Here is a 6,130-nt window from a genome sequence, read left to right on the forward strand (position 1 = left end):
CATAACATTGTAGCCCAGTTTGTGCTGTTTACAGTGTTATTAGACTTTAGCCATTTATATTTTATAAGCAACTGAAAAAAGAACAAATGTCAGGGCATGTCGAAAGTTCTCCAGGCCCCCAAAACACCCTCAGGGCCCAGAGGGTTAATGTCTCATGACTACGCTGCCCCTGCTAGAGAAGAGATGGCAACTCAATCAGTGAGTGTAAGAAGACCGCTGGAATCTACACCTACAAAAATTCCTGTGCCTCAAAAAAAAGTAAAAGGTGATGGTCAACCTGAGGTTTCCAACGCCGCTATTCTCGACGCGATAAATAATCTGACAGCCATGATGGAGTCTTTCGGGACGCAACTGAGGCAGAATACAGTCAGAATTGTCTGTCTTACAAAGAATTCCTCAGTTTGCAAAGATTTGAACATCAATTTCGCCGAGCACATCCTTCCAGTGGACAGGGAGGCAAGAGCACTACTGTGGCCGCAGATAAAGCAGGCAAGAGAAGCAGGTCACCGAGCCTATTTCAGAGGTCCATATGGTTATATCAACGGGAAAAGAATCTCTGCTACTTAAAGTTTTGCGGTCTGTCTTAACAAAGGAAATTAAGAAGGACTCTATAATGTCTGTTTAAGGGACGTTAAGCACTTCTTTCACAGCAAGGTTTATTCGTTTATATTTACTCTGTTCTTGTTCAAATGTTCTCTTTAAAAACTGATTTTTGTTTTTCTTCCTTCAATGTTAGGGGTCTTCGAGATAACGTGAAACGCAAAGCTCTTTTCTTATTCTGTAAAGGTAAAAAGGCTCACTGTTATATGCTAAAAGAAACTCACTCGAGTGATTTAGATGAGAAGTTTTGGACTAATCAGTGGGGGGACAAAATATTATTTTGTCATGGAACGAATCGTTCAGCGGGAGTTGCCATTTTGTTTCATAATTGCCCTGGGAAAGTAATTGTACATAAATCCAGCGATAATGGTCACTGGCTCATTTGTGTGCTTACCGTTGATGACATGTTTATTATAATAGGGAATATATATGGTTATAATAACCTTAATCAAAACAGGGATCTGTTATCGGAGGTTTCTGAAGTTATAATGGGCCTGAAACTTAAATATTCTACAGACAATATTATATTAGGAGGAGATTTTAACATGGTGCAGGATGACTGGATGGACCGATTTCCATCTAAATTTAATAGTCATCACTACAATCCTATTTTATGTAATTTTTGTAGTTCATTTGGCCTATTTGACCCCTGGAGAGATTTACGGTATATCCCAATGTATGTCAGTATTCTTGGTTCAAACCAGATGGGACAAGCAAATCAAGATTGGATTTTTGGCTTATTTCATTCCACATTAAGGGAAATATTTTAGATTACTTTATATCCCCTGCACCAAATTTAAAGTCATTAATTGTATGACATCGTAATAAGGGATATTGGAAATTTAACGCCAATCTTCTTAATTCGGAAGCCTTTTGTCAAGGAATTGAAAATATTATTGCAGAAGTGAGTGAAGATAGTTCACTTCCCTCGAATGTTAGTAAATGGGAATATTTGAAATTTAGAGTTTGGTAAACAGCTAAAAAAGTCGACCCATTTAGAAGAAGTTAATCTTATTAGAGAGATAAGTGAATGTTGCAGCAATAGTCATTCAGATGACTCAGATAGAACAAAGCTTTTACTCTTACAATCCAAACTCGATAGTATCTATGTGGAAAAGGCGAAAGGTGCTTATATCCGTTCAAGGGCCAAATGGATAGAAGAAGGGGAGAGAAATTCAGCGTACTTTTGTAGATTGGAAAAGAGCAGGCAGGAGAAAAATAATATACGATCTTTAATTATTGACGGTAGTGAGTCCTCCAAAGCTAATGACATTGCACAAATCTTTCTCTTTTATAGTGACTTATACAAGTCGACATTTTCTAAAATGAATGCAGATGCTTTTTTTGATAATATTAAGCCATTTATTCCACAAATCAGTTTGGAGTTTAAAGAGATTTGTGATGCAAAAATTTTGTTACAGGAATTAGAAAATGCTTTGCAAGCTTTATCATCTGACAAATCTCCAGGCTCCGATGGTTTAACAGCAAACTTTTACAAATGTTTTTGGGATTCAATAAAATGTCTTTTATTTAAGGCTTTGCCAGAGGTTACTGAATGTCTTTCACTTTCCCATACTATGAAACAAGGGGTTATAATTCTTATTCCCAAACCGGGCAAAGATCCTAAGATTTTTATCCTAAGATAATTTGCGGCCCATTACATTATTAAATAATGATTATAAATTGTTAGCACATATTTATTCTAATCGGTTGAAGTCTGGATTATGTCAGATTATAAGCAATACGCAGTCAGGGTTTAGATTGATTCACAATAATTTACGTTTGGTCCAAGATCTGATTGACTATAAAGACAAGGTTAACGATGATGGTATTATGTTTTTCCTTGATTTCTACAAAGCGTTCGACATGATTGAACACCCCTTTATCTTTTCGGCTTTAGAATTGTTTGGGTTTGGGAAACAGTTTAGAAGTATAATTAGTAGTTTATATAGGGATACAAATTGTTCTGTCTCATTGGTTGAAGGGACAACTTCACGCTTTAATATAAGCCGAGGTATTAAACAAGGCTGTCCCATTTCACCTTTACTTTTTATTTTGGCCGCTGAAATGCTTGCCCTCGCAATTAAAAATTCTGACATTGAGCAATTGAAGATTTTTGATGATTCCATAGTGATTAGTCAATTAGCTGACGACACAGTTTTATTTCTAAAGAATATCGATCAGGTTCCAAAATCTCTCCAAATTATTAATAATTTTTCCAATGCCTCGGGTTTATGTCTTAATCTAAGTAAATGTGAAATAATGACATTGAAAGAATCTAATTTTACACAAATTTGCAATGTACCAATTAAATCTAGAATTAAATATCTTGGTATTCTACTTACCAAAGATAAAGAACTAAGTGAAACACTTAATATATCTAATAGAATTGATGAATGTGAGGCCAGATTGAACAGATGGATGCAAAGAGACATTTCTATATTTGGAAGAATTTTACTGACAAAAGTGGAATCTCTGTCTAGATGCATTTACCCTGCAGGATCCCTTCCCATTTCTAATAAAAAAATTAAGTTAATTGATCAGATGAACTTTAACTACATTTGGAAGAGAAAAGCTCATTATATTAAAAAAGGGACACTAGTGAAAGATTACGAAGAAGGGGGTTTACAGGCCATAGACTTTGACTGTATGAATGGAACTTTTAAGATAAATTGGCTTAAAAAATTTTTAATAAATGAGAACAGTTTCTGGTTCTGTGCTCCTAGTATCTTTAAAACTGTTGGTGGAATAGAATTCTTATTACGCTGTGATTTTTCAATACAAAAACTTCCTCTCAAATTGTCAGAATTTCATAAGCAGGTTCTTTTATATTGGAAATTGATTTATAAACACAATTTTTCCCCGCATAATTCACCAGTGTGGAATAATAGGTACATTTTATTTAGAAATAAATCGCTCTTTATTAGAGATTGGTGGGAGAGAAGTGTTTGGTCTGTTGTTCACCTGTTAGGGAAAGATGGTTATTTTATGGATCACAGTACTTTTTGTGGAAAATATAATATTCATTGTGATTACAAGCAATATAATAAGGTGTTGAACTGCATTCCAAAGGCCTTTGTACTGTTGGTTAGTAATACAGTGCCCAGTGTAACTGAAACTCTTCATTTACCTTCTTTAATAATAAATGGGAAAGATTTTATTAGATGTAGCCTGCCAAATAAATTGATAAGAAATTTTTTGACCCAAGATAAGTTTCCTAATCAAGCTAGTCGAAATAACCTGACTCAAATTTTTCCCAAGAGTTCTATTTTTAAGTTAAGAACCATGTATCTCTCCTTTCCCATACCCCCCAAAGCCAAGGAAGTACACTTTAAAATTTTTAATGATATCTATCCATCTTTAGAGTTTCTTAGATATAGATTTAATATTGATCACAATAATTGTGCCTTTTGTGATGTTGATATTGAAACGACTGTACATTTATTCTTTGTTCATTCAGTAGAGCCTTTTGGTATGATACATTCAAGTGGCTTAAAGATTCAGTCAAGCTGTCTTCTCAGTTTTCTAAAAATGATATAATCTTTGGCTCATTAATGGAAGATGTATGTACTCAATTTATACTGAATATTATTCTCATTTTGTGCAAATTTTATATTCATAAATGTAAGTGCCTTAAATCAAAGCCATTGTTTTCTGTTTTTCAAAAGGAATTTTGGATGTACTGTAAGTCGGTAAGATTACTAAAATGTAAAAATGGAAGAAAACTTTTTACTTTATTGCAGAAATGTAAACTTCTAGAAGACCCTATTGTGTAATTCTCTTTTTTTTTTTACTTTTTCTTTTGTGTTTTTTGTATTTTATTTTTATTTATTTATTTTTTCTTCATTTTGTTTGGTGCCTTATTATTGTATTTGTGTTCTTCTTGCAAAAAAAAAAAACAACATTTCATGAATTAATTATTTTATTAATTAAACTGATCAATATAATGTAAGATACCGATGTATTAAATTAAAGTTTTTATTATTATTATTTTTTTGTTCTTCTCTGTCCCCTCCCCCATGGTCAGAGACTTCATCATTGCATCACTACCAGACACACTGGATCCACTACAGTTTGCACTGGACTGCAGAAAAAGGAATTATATAAAAATGCTGCTTGTGGACTACAGTTCAGCGTTTAACACCATAATTCCCTCCACACTCACCTCCAAGTTGGAGGTCCTTGGTCTCAGCACATACTTGTACCAATGGATCTCCAGCTTCCTGAAGGACAGACAGCAAGCCGTATGGATGGGTAAACACACCTCATCCTCCATCACCCTAAGTACTGGAGCCCCTCAAGGTTGTGTTCTGAGCCCCCTGCTGTACTCACTGTACACTTATGACTGTGTGGCCACTTCCAACTCCACCACCATCATCAAGTTTGCTGATGACACTGATGTGTTGGGCCTGATCTCAGACAACGACGAGACGGCCTACATACAGGAGATTAAGAACCTGGAGAGTTGGTGCCAGGTGAATAGTCTACACCTGAACATCAGCAAAACTGATAGTGGACTTCAGTACGAAGCAGGAGCGGTCATACCAGCCGATCACTATCAACGGGACTCCAGTGGAGAGAGTGGACAGCTTCAGATACCTGGGTGTTCACATCACGCAGGACTTGACTTGGTCCTGTCATACCAGCACCCTGGTGAAGAAGGCCAGGCAGCGTCTGTACCATCTGAGACGCTTAAGGGACTTTAGACTTCCCTCTCGGGTGCTTAAGACTTTTTACACCTGCACCATCGAGAGCGTCCTGACGGGCAGCATCACTTCCTGGTTCGGGAACTGCACTATGCAGGACAGACCAGCCCTCCAGAGGGTGGTGCGTTCAGCGGAACGTACCATTCACACCGAGCTCCCTGACCTGCAGGAGATCTACAGCAAGCGGCGCCTGACCAGGGCCAGGAAGATAGTGAAGGACCTCAGCCATCCCAACAATGGACTCTTTTCTCTGCTGCGTTCAGGGAGACGCTTCCGCTCCATGAAGGCGAACACAGAGAGAATGAGGAGGAGCTTCTTCCCGCAGGCCATTCGGAGTCTTAACCACTCTCCACTCTAAGCACATCACCCCACACTTCCATTTTGCACACTTTCAAATACAATCTGCACTAATTTGTAGAAGGTTACGTAAGGATAAATGAGTGGGACTTACATACCATTTGTCTTTTGTCTTTAGTATTCCTTTTACTCACTATACAGTTTACTGCACTGCACAGCACACGGACACTTTATCACTGACATACACTTTACTTTTTATAGAATCTATTTAGAATCATATTCTATTTTTATTCTTCATATCTATTTTTATTCTCATATCTATTTTTTATTTTATTTTATTGCTAGTTTATTTCTGTATATATGTTTACTGTACTTTTTCTATTTGTATTTTTGTAAACTTGAGGTTTTTCTTAATTTTGTTGGACAATTTGTTAGACAGTCGTACAATACATTTCACTACATGTCGTACTATGTATGTATATGTATGTGACAAATAAAATTTGAATTTGAATTTGTGTTATTGGTTC

The sequence above is a fragment of the Barbus barbus genome (assembly GCF_936440315.1).
Source record: "Barbus barbus genome assembly, chromosome: 42".
Classification (NCBI taxonomy): Eukaryota; Metazoa; Chordata; class Actinopteri; order Cypriniformes; family Cyprinidae; genus Barbus; species Barbus barbus.